Source organism: Rhinoderma darwinii, chromosome 2 (genome assembly GCF_050947455.1).
Source record: "Rhinoderma darwinii isolate aRhiDar2 chromosome 2, aRhiDar2.hap1, whole genome shotgun sequence".
Classification (NCBI taxonomy): domain Eukaryota; kingdom Metazoa; phylum Chordata; class Amphibia; order Anura; family Rhinodermatidae; genus Rhinoderma; species Rhinoderma darwinii.
Genome location: NC_134688.1, coordinates 419235483 through 419247372, shown reverse-complemented (window position 1 = coordinate 419247372; position 11890 = coordinate 419235483).

The window sequence follows — 11890 nt, the reverse complement described above, 5'->3', positions numbered from 1 at the left end:
TTATCATCATTTCTTCAGAAACACATTCCTAGGGAGAGCTTGTGTATTACATGACAAAAATCATTAGTTAGAAGTACAGAATGGGGAGATTAGAATATGACTAGTACCTTTGGTTTCAGTAATAGTTATTGGTATTGGTGTATCCAGACATAACATTACACATTATTGGATAATTATAAAGCAGCAGAATCAGCCGTGTATCTCATAATGTGGAATATGATTTTTGTGTGAAATATATAGATACATAAATGTTACATACATTTATAAACCGCTATCTCAATCCCCCCCCACCCCCACACACACGTACACCCAAAACGGGGAGGGGATAAAATATTTTTTCCCCCAAAATTAATTTAGCACCTCTAGATTAGGATCTACATTACAAAATCACAGGTCCCATGGTTTAGAGCATATTCTTGAATCTATATACATAAGCTACATTGGCTATAAACCTGGAGCTTCTATTTTTTCCAGAGGTTCAGCCTATTGAAGTATTTGACAACCATAATTAATCTTTGGTAATTCTTGCCACAAAGAGAAGTTTCATAATAGTTACTGTATACAAGTTTTCAAAATGAATGGCATTAAATTGACTTTTCCACAAAATATCTGAGGTTCATATTCTCCTGTTGCAAATCCAACGCAGATGATCAAGGTACTTACTGTAAGCAAGCACCAAGGTTGTAGCGGGTTGACAGAGGTCTGGTTCATAAAGACGGTGCTATATAGTGACATCATCATTTACCACCTCTGTATTCCATAGGGCTATTATGAAGCCATGAATAGTTACTACGGGTAGATACTACAGAAAAAAAATAATTGAGTGATTAACTGTATAGGTAATTCATCAACGGGAAGAGCAGTGATGTTCATCACCCAAGGTCCTTGTACATTTGTACTGGCCAGTCCGTCAAAGACCATACTCAAGTGCCCTGTTTCTTCACCAAATAGTTTTTGCATACCCTAGAAATGATGAAACTTACACCAACCAAAAACTGGCCATATGGGATGGTATGACCCTATAAAACAGAATAGTAACTCTACCCTTTCATTCTTCCTTGCACCATGAAAATCTATCCCCTTCTCAGCACCAAATTCCCATGCTATTACATTTCCTCACCCATGCTTGACGGAAGGAATTAAGGCTCCTCCAGCATTATTTTCTTTGCTCTGTCTCACATTCTCCAAACTTTGACCAAACACCTCAAATATTATTTTAAATGCAGCTTTTTATTTGTAACTCTGGATTTTAGAGCAGCATCCTGGAATTGTTTTTTTTTTTTTACCAATGCAAATGACAGTTGTGTTTGGCGTGAAGTGGCTCTTCACTAGCCTGAGATGGGGATAGACATGACTAGCTGCTACTAAGTTGCTTTTGTCTCCTCCTCATCTGTCAGCTCAGCTAATATTGGATTGTGTGTCGGAGGCATACAGGAGCTGCTGTCAGCCAGGCTGTCAGTCCAGCTCAATGACGGATTCCGCTTACAGCGGTGCTCTGCAGCTTCTATGTAAAGTGAATGCATTGAAGCTGCAGCATTGAAAAAGTACAAAATGTGTAATAAATGTATATTACAAATGTGCTTCTAATCACAATATACATAATAACAATTAAAAAAAAGGAAACCAAAGGTTTACATTGCTTAAATAGAATTGAACTTCAGAGATGTAAAGTGATGCTGGCAATACCAATCGATCATGTGATTCCCAAATTCAATAGAGTCAGTTATTACTGTGTATCCCGGAATTAATACTACAATAAGTCACTTCTGTCTTCTCTCTAGGGTGTCTCTGATGGCTGGGCCCCAGACCTGTTCTTGATTAATTGCAAGAGTAGAGGTTTTAAACCCACACCACCACTTACAGCAGAACACACGCTGCCCATTTCCAGCACATGGTCGTTAACAGGTTAAAAATCACTCTTTGGACAAGAGAGATTCCGTTTGTTGAAAAGCAGATATAGCTTTTCAGTGAAACATAGAGTAAGTAGTGTGATATTAATCTCTGGTTATGATATTTCCAAAAATAATTAAAAGAACCTTTTAGGCTATGTTGAAATGACAAACTTGGGAGGTGGATCTGCAGTGAAATCTCAATGTTTTCCATTCAATGGGACTAATCTGCGTGTGGATATTCTATTTGCTTTTTTTTGCGTCAAGTGACATGTTGAAAAATTTGGCATCAGAAAAAAAAGTGGGTTTATCTATTATGATCAATGAGGGTATGTTCACACACCCTATTTACGGACGTAATTCAGGCGTTTTACGCCTAATAATTACGCTTGAAAAAACGGCTCCAAACCGTGTGCAAACATCTGCCTATTGAATTCAATGGGTCTTATGGTGTTCTGTGCAGACTGGCTTTTTTTTATGCGCCGCTGTCAAAAGACGGCGTGTAAAAAGACGCCCGCCTCAAAGAAGTGCATGTCACTTCTTGGGACGTAATTGGAGCCGTTTTTCATTGACTCCATTGAAAAACAGCTCCAATTAAATCCGTAATGGATGCCGCGAAAAACGCCTGCACTTGTCAAAACGTCTGAAATTCAGGAGCTGTTTTCACCTGAAAACAGCTCCGTAATGTCAGACGTAATTGGCGTTGCCGTATGAACATACCCTAATTGTATATTGGTAACACATCCATTGATACTATCAGGCTGGATTCACAAACAGCATTTTGCAGCGTTTTTCATTGCGACCAGATGTTATATTAAAGTCTATAGTGAAATACAAAAAGAACTGCATACAACTGAGTTTTAGTTTGTGGGGTTTTGAGGCAATTCTGTGCTCAGTAGTGTTTATTCCCAAACACAGCATGCTTTGGGTATGGTGGTTTTTCAGTCATTTTTCCCAAAGACTGTTCTATAGAACGGCAGGAAAAACAGCATGTACAAAATAAAGTTGCTCATTCACTCCTAATCCCGCTCTGGGGTGTTAGCGGCAGCATTGACAGCAGACCAATGGGTATATAGGTAGGTGTTATCAGCATCGCACACCCACATTCTCTTTGGCCGCGTACCTGTCATTCACTTTTAGTGTGATGGCGTGGGGTTGCTTTTCCATTATTAAACCCTTCCCGACACCCTATATAAGGCGGAGGTCGGATGGGGGAGTATGGAGCAGGCTCACGTGCAGAGCCTGCTCCATAGAACAAGCGGGTCGGCTGTATCTTACAGCCGACACTTCAGTGTAACCAGCGGGATACGCTCGTTTAACCCCTTAGATGCCGCAGTCAATAGCGACTGCGGCACCTAAGCCGTAAGAATGAGGGGACGGTCCCCTCTGACGTGTAGTCGCCTCCCGTGCCAGCACGATGGGGTGCCAATGGTCGTCATGGCAACCTGGGGGCCTAATGATGGCCTAAAGGTCTTCCATCTTTGTACATCTATTAATAGGTGCCTGTCAGAATCAAGATATACTGCAATACAATACATTAGTGTTGTGTAAACGATACAACGATCACTGGTCCACGGCCCCTAGGGGAACTTGTAAAAAGGTTAAAAACAGTTTAATAAAGTTTTTTTGATGTATTAAAAAAGACTATATAAAAGTTCCAAAAAATCCCCCTTTTCCCCAAAAGCAATGTAAAAAACGGCAACAATTAACATAACTGGTAGATACGCAAAAGTCCAAACTATCCCAATATGAACTCAGTAAAAAAATAAATATATTTATATATATATATACACACACACACACACACACACACACACACACACACACACACACACACACACACACACACACACTGTATATATTAACCCCTTAGGGACCAGCCTATATTAAACCTTGATGACGAAGCTATTTTTTTAAGTTTTTCCATCGTCGCATTCAAAGAGCTATAGCTTTTTATTTTTGCGTCTACATAGTTGTATAAAGGACTTGTTTTTTGCGGGACAAGTTGTATTTTTTAATACCACCATTTTCGGGTACTTTTTCGGGGCGTAACAAAAAAAACAAGCAATTTCGCCACTCTTTTTTTGCGTCTTTAATTTACGCCGTTTACTGTGCGGTATAAATAACATAATAACTTTATTCATCGTGTCGTTACGATTGCGACGATACCAAATTCATATGGTTTTCTTATGTTTTACTACTTTTACACAGTAAAAACTTTTTTTTCAAAATTGTGTTGTTGTGTCTCCTATCTGAAGAGCGTTAACTTTTTTAGTTTTCTGCCGATGCAGCTGTATGAGGGCTTTTTTTTTTTGCGGAACTTGTGATTTCTATCGGTACAATTTTGGAGTACATGTGACTTTTTGATCACTTTTTAGCACATTTATTTGAAGGCAGGATGAACAGAAAACAGCAATTCTGACAATGTTTTTAATTTTATTTTTTTACAGCATTCGCCGAGCAGGTTAAATAACAAAGTAGATTTATAGATAGGGTCGTTACGGATGCGATGATACCAAATATGTGTAACTTTTTTTTCATAATAAAGCATTTTGTATGGGGAAAAAGTGGGTTTTTATTTATTTTTTTCCACTTATTTATTTATTAAACGCTTTATTAAACTTTTTCTTTACTAGTCCCACTAGGGGACTTCACTATGCGATCGTCTGTATTGTAGCATATTACTGCCTGTTTGTTTACAACGGAAAGGCATGTGCTAGGCCATGCCTATCCATTACAGACAGACCTGGGGGCCTTAATCAGGCCCCCGGCTGCCATGAAAGACACTGGCACCCTGTGATCTCTTATCAGGGTGCCGGTGGGGTGAGAGAGGGAGCTCCTTCTCTCCAAAACCACTTAGATGCGGCGCTCGCTAAGGGGTTAAACGGGCGGATTTCGATCCGTCCGCTCGAGCAGCGCTGCCCCAAGTTCTCATCTACTTCTGGTAGCTGAGAACAGGGAGTTTTAACTGCTTCCGGCGGCACAGCTTTATTTTGATGCAGCGCCGTGAAAAGGCTTATGTATCAGAATAAAGCCGTGACTGCCGTGAAAAGGCGTATTGGCGGTAACTAACGGGTTAACATGCCAAAATTGCTGTTTTTTGGTCACCTCATCTATCACCAAAAACGGAATAAAAAGTGATTAAACAGTCTCATGTACCCCAAAATGGTACCAATAGAAACTACATCTCGCCCCGCAAAAAAAACAACAACCCTCATACCGCTCAATTGACAGAAAAATAAAAAAGTTATGGCTTTATATCCATCTGGCTATTATATCAGAATATGGCGACATAAAACTAATTTTATTTTTAACAATTAGTTTTTTTCTTGTAAAAGTAGTAAAACATATTATATAAATTTGGTATCGCCGTAATCGTATTAACCCGTACAATAAAGTTAACTTGCTCTTTTTAACTCCATAAGGTGAACGTAGTAAAAAAGGAAACCCCCCTATAAAATGAAGGAATTGCTGTTTTTTTGCAATTCCACCCAAGAAAGAATCTTTTTTCAGTTTCCTGGTACATGATATAAATGAATAAATGGTGCCATGAAATACGACAACCCGCAAAAATCAAGCCCATATACGGTTTTATCGACCGAAAAATAAAATAGTTAAAGCTTTTGGAAGGTTGGGAGGAACAACCGAAAATTAAAATTAAAAAAAATGGCTGCGGAAAGGAGGGGTTAAAGGAGTCATTACTTCTGAACGGTACGAGAAAATTGTTAATAATACCGTTCTGTCATTTATCCGTGACTTAAAGCTGAAGTATAAGGCCACATGGACCTGATGCATATTACATGCGGATTTGATGTGCAGATTTTCCTGCGGCAAATCCGCAGCGTAATAAAGTACCAGCAAAAGAACCCGCATTTCAAGTAATCTCATTTACACGTTGCAGAATATTATCCACATGTAAATTGACCTGCGGTGCATATTTTAATATCCACTGCACGTCAATTTATCTTGTTTCCATCTCAGAATTGTATCTGACAAGTTTATAAAAAAAACGCACCAAAATCCACAGAATAAAATCTGCACCTGTTTCCGCATCAAAATGTAAAGGACGCACCTAAAAACACGTCAAGAAACCCACCATTAAGTGTGGATTTTACCTGCGGAATTACCTGCGTTTTCATGCGGATTTTCTTCACCAAATTACGCAGGGTTTGCGTGTAGCCTAAGGGTATATTCACACAGTGCATTTCTGGTGCAGTTTTCTTTTTTTTGTGCAGTTTTTGAATCCACAACCAGGATGGAATAAAAAAATTAAAAAAAGAGAAGTAGAATCTTTCCTATATACTTCCCCTCCCTTTACCATCGACTCCTGATTGTGACTCTAATAAATGCATTAAAAACTGCACAAAAAAAATCACTGTGAATAAGGCCTTACTGGGTTATGAGCCACGACACAGATGAAAGTCTACATTTAATAACGAGTCGGCTAAAATTCATAAACAGGTGATAAAAAGATGTAAAATTATAGGCAGCGAAATGATTTTCGTATTTTTTTTAAATAATACATTTTGATTTTTGGCAGTCTGTTTTTTTTGTCGGTCTATCAATCTGCTGACATCTAGTGGCCACACTGAAGACTGGTACAAAAAAACAAAACGCGCTTGCAGCATAATTGTATGCTAACACTATCATTGAACTTGTTATTATTATCAGTCACTAGTAGGTTAAGTTATCCACCAACAAGCTCATCACTATAGTGGCTACCCAATGGTTCACCCATGTCTGTCATAGGAAAAAGAAAAGATCACACAGGTTAGATTTTAATCAGCTTCGATTCTACTTCTTTCCGTATCTCCCAAATACTTTAGCCCCCAAATGAATGAGCTGAAATACCACACACAACCTATGGAAAGGTGTGGCACTGTTTTGGGGAAGAAAGCAGGCATGTTTTTTTTTTTTTTTTTTTAATCCTGGACAACCCCTTTAGGGTATGTTCACACGCTAGCTGTCATTTACGGCTGAAATGACAGCCTGTTTTCAGAAGAAAACAGATGCGTCGTTTCAGCCGTAAATGCTCCTCCTCGTAATATACGAGGCTTCTGTGACGCTCGTATATCTTGAGCTGCTCTTCATTGAGTTCAATGAAGAACAGCTCAAATTACGTGGCAAAGAAGTGTCCTGCACTTCTTTGACGAGGCAGTCAATTTACGCGTCGTCGTTTGACAGCTGTCAAACGACGACGCGTAAATGACAGGTCGTCTGCACAGTACGTCGGCAAACCCATTCAAATGAATGGGCAGATGTTTGCCGACGTATTGTAGCCCTATTTTCAGGCGTAAAACGAGGCATAATACGCCTCGCTTACGTCTGAAAATAGGTCGTGTGAACCCAGCCTTAACCCCTTCCCCCTGCTTGCATTCTGGGCCCTAATGACCAAGCCATTTTTTAAGTTTTTCCATCGTCACATTCGAAGAGCTATAACTATTTTATTATTCCGCCGATGCAGTTGTATGAGGGCTTGTTTTTTGCGGGACGACTTGTAGTTTTTATTGGTACCATTTGAGAGTAGATGCGACTTTTTGATCACTTTTTATCACATTTTTTTTAAGTCAGGATTAACAGAAAACAGCAATTTTTCCATTGTTTTTTATTTTATTTTTACAGAGTTCACCGTGCGGGTTAAATAATGTAACTGCTTTATAGTCGGGGTAGTTACGGACGCGGCGATACCAAATATCTGTAACTTTTTTGCTTTATTGTGTTTTTTTAATAGTAAAGCATTTTGTAACGGGAAAAAGTGGGTTTTTCATTTTTTTTTCACCTTTTTTTAAATTAACTTTATTAAACTTTTTTTTTTTACTTGTCCTACAAGGGGACTTCACTATGTGATCCTCCGATCGCTATTATAATACACTGCAATACTTTTGTATTGCAGTGTATTACTGCCTGTCCGCTTAAAACGGACAGGCATCTGCTGGGACATGCCTCTGGCATAGCCTAGCAGGCATTCATTACAGGCAGACCTGGGGGCCTTTATTAGGCCCCCGGCTGCCATTGGAGACACAAACACTCGGCGATCTTATCGCCGGGTGTCAGTGGGATGAGAGGGAGCTCCCTCCCTCTCTCCAAAACCACTCAGATGCGGTGCACGCTATTGAGCACCGCATCTGAAGGGTTAAACGGGTGAGATCGATACTAATATCGATCTCACCCGGCAGAGCAAGGACGCCCCCAGCCCTCACCTGCCTTTGGCAGCTGAGAGCAGGGAGATTTGACGGCTCCCTGCTCCGTTTACTTTATTCTAACGCAGCGCCGTGGAATAGCGGCGCTGTAGAATAAAGCCCATTAATGACCGCCGTGAAAAGACTAATCGGCGGTCATTAAGGGGTTAAAGGTACTTATGCTACATCGCTGCCTTTACACGGCTCTGTGCCATAAGCCAGCCGAACTCATGCTCTAATGGCCAGGGTCGGAGGTAACTACCGTTTAACCCCTTAGATGCCGCAGTCAATAGCGACTGCGGCATCCAGGTGGCTTCAGAGGGAGGGGGCTCCATCAGTGAATAGCTACCTCTCCATCAGGCACCTCCCCTTTCGGGAATGATGCCAAGTGGACTGCCTTAAGGAAATAAATACAGCATAATATAATATAAATTAAAACTATTAATAAAAAACAATGGATCTCATTTATCAGAACTGTCTGACAAAAAAGTAGGCCTTGTGGCCCAATCAGGGCTCACCTTTCATTTTTATACTGTTCAGGGAAAATGTAAGCTGCACTGTAATTGGTTTCTATGGGCAACAAGGCCAGTTGTTGTTCAGATAAATAAGGCCCAAAGATAATACAAATGTTTATGGATTCTAAAACATTCAATTTTCAGGGTTCTGACATTTATGTCAACAACAATTACCAGATTGAAACCACTAAATGCAGATTTAAACATTTTGGAAAAGTTTATTATATTTTGTATTTTGGGACAATAAAAACGAATTCTTTAATTCTAGTTTTTCAGTACAAGTTACATTTTCGTCAAACGTAACATCCATATTCCAGTCCCATATCACATCACATTACAATTATTAGGATAACATTTTATGACTGAACTTTTGTTTTCTTTGAAGGCAGAGCACAGCATAACAGGAGAACCGCCATTCACATTATACATTGGAATCAATTCTTTCATCGGGTCAACGACCGGGCAAAAAAAAAACCACCTCAGTTTTCTATGCAACGGGACTCTGATATGAATAGAAAGCAAGCATTAAAAAAATGTAAAACACATATCCGGAGCGGATAGGGAGAGCGCCACCATTACGTTAATGAGATATTCATGCTATTCAGCTAGTGCAGCCATGCAGATGAGCCCAGGCTTACCCTGCCACTTCCCCGTCAGCAATTAACCTCATTGGCATAGTCCTACTGAAGCCAGGGCCCCACAATAATACTGTGAAATAAAGCGCTATTCTTTATTAAAGCAGCCCGATCCCTTGTGTGACTGCACTTGAAATGGACAATTATAATCTTACCAGTCTGTGTATTAGATACCAATCAAATGTTACCAGAATGTGATGCCTACATATTTAATAGTTCGCGTATAAATGGTAAAGGTTCCTGGACATAACTGTATTTCACCTCCATGCAACCTCCGCGTTGTATGAAGCCGTGTAATAGTACAATTAGAGGTCTATGGGGGGCCTCTTATTTCTTATGGTGGAATAAAGAGGTGATTTTCTGTCACATTCTGTTGGTATGAATCTCATGCCGTATTCTAAAAGTTATTCTCCTCAAGAAGCATTGCTGCGTGTGAACATGGCCTACGGCGGTACAGCATTATTTAGATGATCATTTTACTTCAGTATTTGTAAACCAAAACCAGGAGTGGATACAAAACATGGAAGAGGTGGAAATATGTCCATTATACTTCTTCTCTGTGTATGTTCCACTCCTGGTTTTGGTTTCCAGACACTAATGCAAAATAACGGTCTGAAATTGCAGTCTGAATGAGGCCTTATACCCACGGCAATTCACAGTGCTGCATGGAGTGACCTATGGGGTCCACAGAATGAAGTTATATTGTACTCAATGAGGCACCTATACCTCCATACTACAGCATGCCATGATCTTCTTCTCACATAATCCCTGGGAGAAAACATTCACGTCTCCATGTAAAAGTAGAGGTATCATTTGTAATGATAGGGCCTGTTCAAATCAGCGTTGCCCTTCCGTTGTGGGGTTCCGTCGGAGGTTTCCGTCAGGTTAACCCCTCAACGGAAAGGCAAACGGAAACCTAAGCTTCTGTTTGCATCACCATTGATCTCACTTTGACCACTTTTGGCTCCTGGGTCAAAAGATGGGGAACACGATCCTAATGAAAAATTCCAGTGCTGCACTGGAGCAGCCAAATATACCGCTGGTGACAACTCCGGATCTACATATTCTTCTGCAAGTCTGGCATGGTCACTCAAACAGAGATAAAGTGCTGTAGACTGATATAATATATATATATACAAATACAGGGATGGGATCCGGCCGGTTCCCCCAAACCGGTTGTTAAAATTACAGCCGGTTCGCAGAACCGATGTGAAGCGGGAAACCGGAACCCTACACTCAATTGTATTTGCGTCCTTAGGACACGGATACAATTGAGTTCACTAGCGCTGCCCTGGCGAGGCACATGATGCATTGCCATTCGGCGCTTTAGTGATGATTAAGTGGGCGCGATGACGTGCGTGCTGGAGGATCGCGCGGAAACCTGACGGTAAGCATGTTTTTTCCCTTTTACTGTGGGCAGTGGTGGGGGCCTTAACTATAGGGGACAATAACTACAGCGTTGTTGTGTTTTCCTATGTTAGTCTTGCAAATGGTACCTAAGGCCTTATTCACACGAACGGGTTATACGTCCATGATTTTCACGCGCGTCGCATGGACCTATGTTAATGAATGGGGCCGTTCAGACTGTCAGTGATTTTCACGCAGCGTATGTGCGCTGCGTAAAACTCACGACATGTCCTATACTTGCCCGTCTTTCGCACAGCACGCACCCATTGAAGTCAATGGGTGCGTGCAAATCGCGCACGACACACGGAAGCACTTCCGGGTGACGCGAGTGATTCGCGCTACAGTAGTAAAATAAATGAATGAAAACAGAAAAGCACCTCGTGCTTTTCTGTTTGTAAATATAAAACCAGTGTCATAATGATGCCGGCTGAGCGAAAATCACGCAAGCCACGTACCATATACAGATGCCACACGGACCTTTTGCGCGCGCAAAACACGTTCGTGTGAATAAGGCCTTAGTGTTATCCTGTTCCTGTGCCCTGCTACATGTACCCCGTGCGACTTGTTCCTGTGCCTTAAACCTGTTGGAATCGTGTTGTGCCACCGGTTCCACCTGCTCTTACACCACGTCTGGTGTCTGCTGTCAAGGTTGCTACTGTCTGAACCACTACAGGTACCTTTGTGCTTGGACTATTTATATATTGACGTGGTAGTCTGTTGGCCAGCGGCTATCCCGCTACGGCAGTACGGCCCAGTGGGTCCACATAGCCACAGATCGTGACAGTGCGTTCAGGCCATGGACCCCGCTGGTCAAGTCAAGACCATAACGACGTTACAAGGCATGCAGGCAGACCCGCAAGACCTTTGGTCAAGCCAAGACCAACTTCATTACACAGCAACTGGATGCGCAATCTGCAGCCATCAAGGCACCCGTTCCTCTGACTGTTGCTCCTATTACACCTCCTGGCAGTACCAGTACCGACTCCCGATTCTTGCTGCTACCTTCTCGCTTCAACGGAGACACCATTGCCCGATGCATATATCTTTGTCCGCAAAACAGGGAACCTGTTAAAAATTTGAATCCCACCCCTGCACATATAAATATACACACATATACATATATATATTAGGACCCAGTGTTGCATTGTGGACTAACAAGTATTCTCTTAAAAGTTGTGCGCTAATGACACTGCATTTACAAGTTATGGGTCCCTTGTGAGAACAGGAGAGGCCATGTCGGGCTGTGAATAAAACAGGTTAGGGAA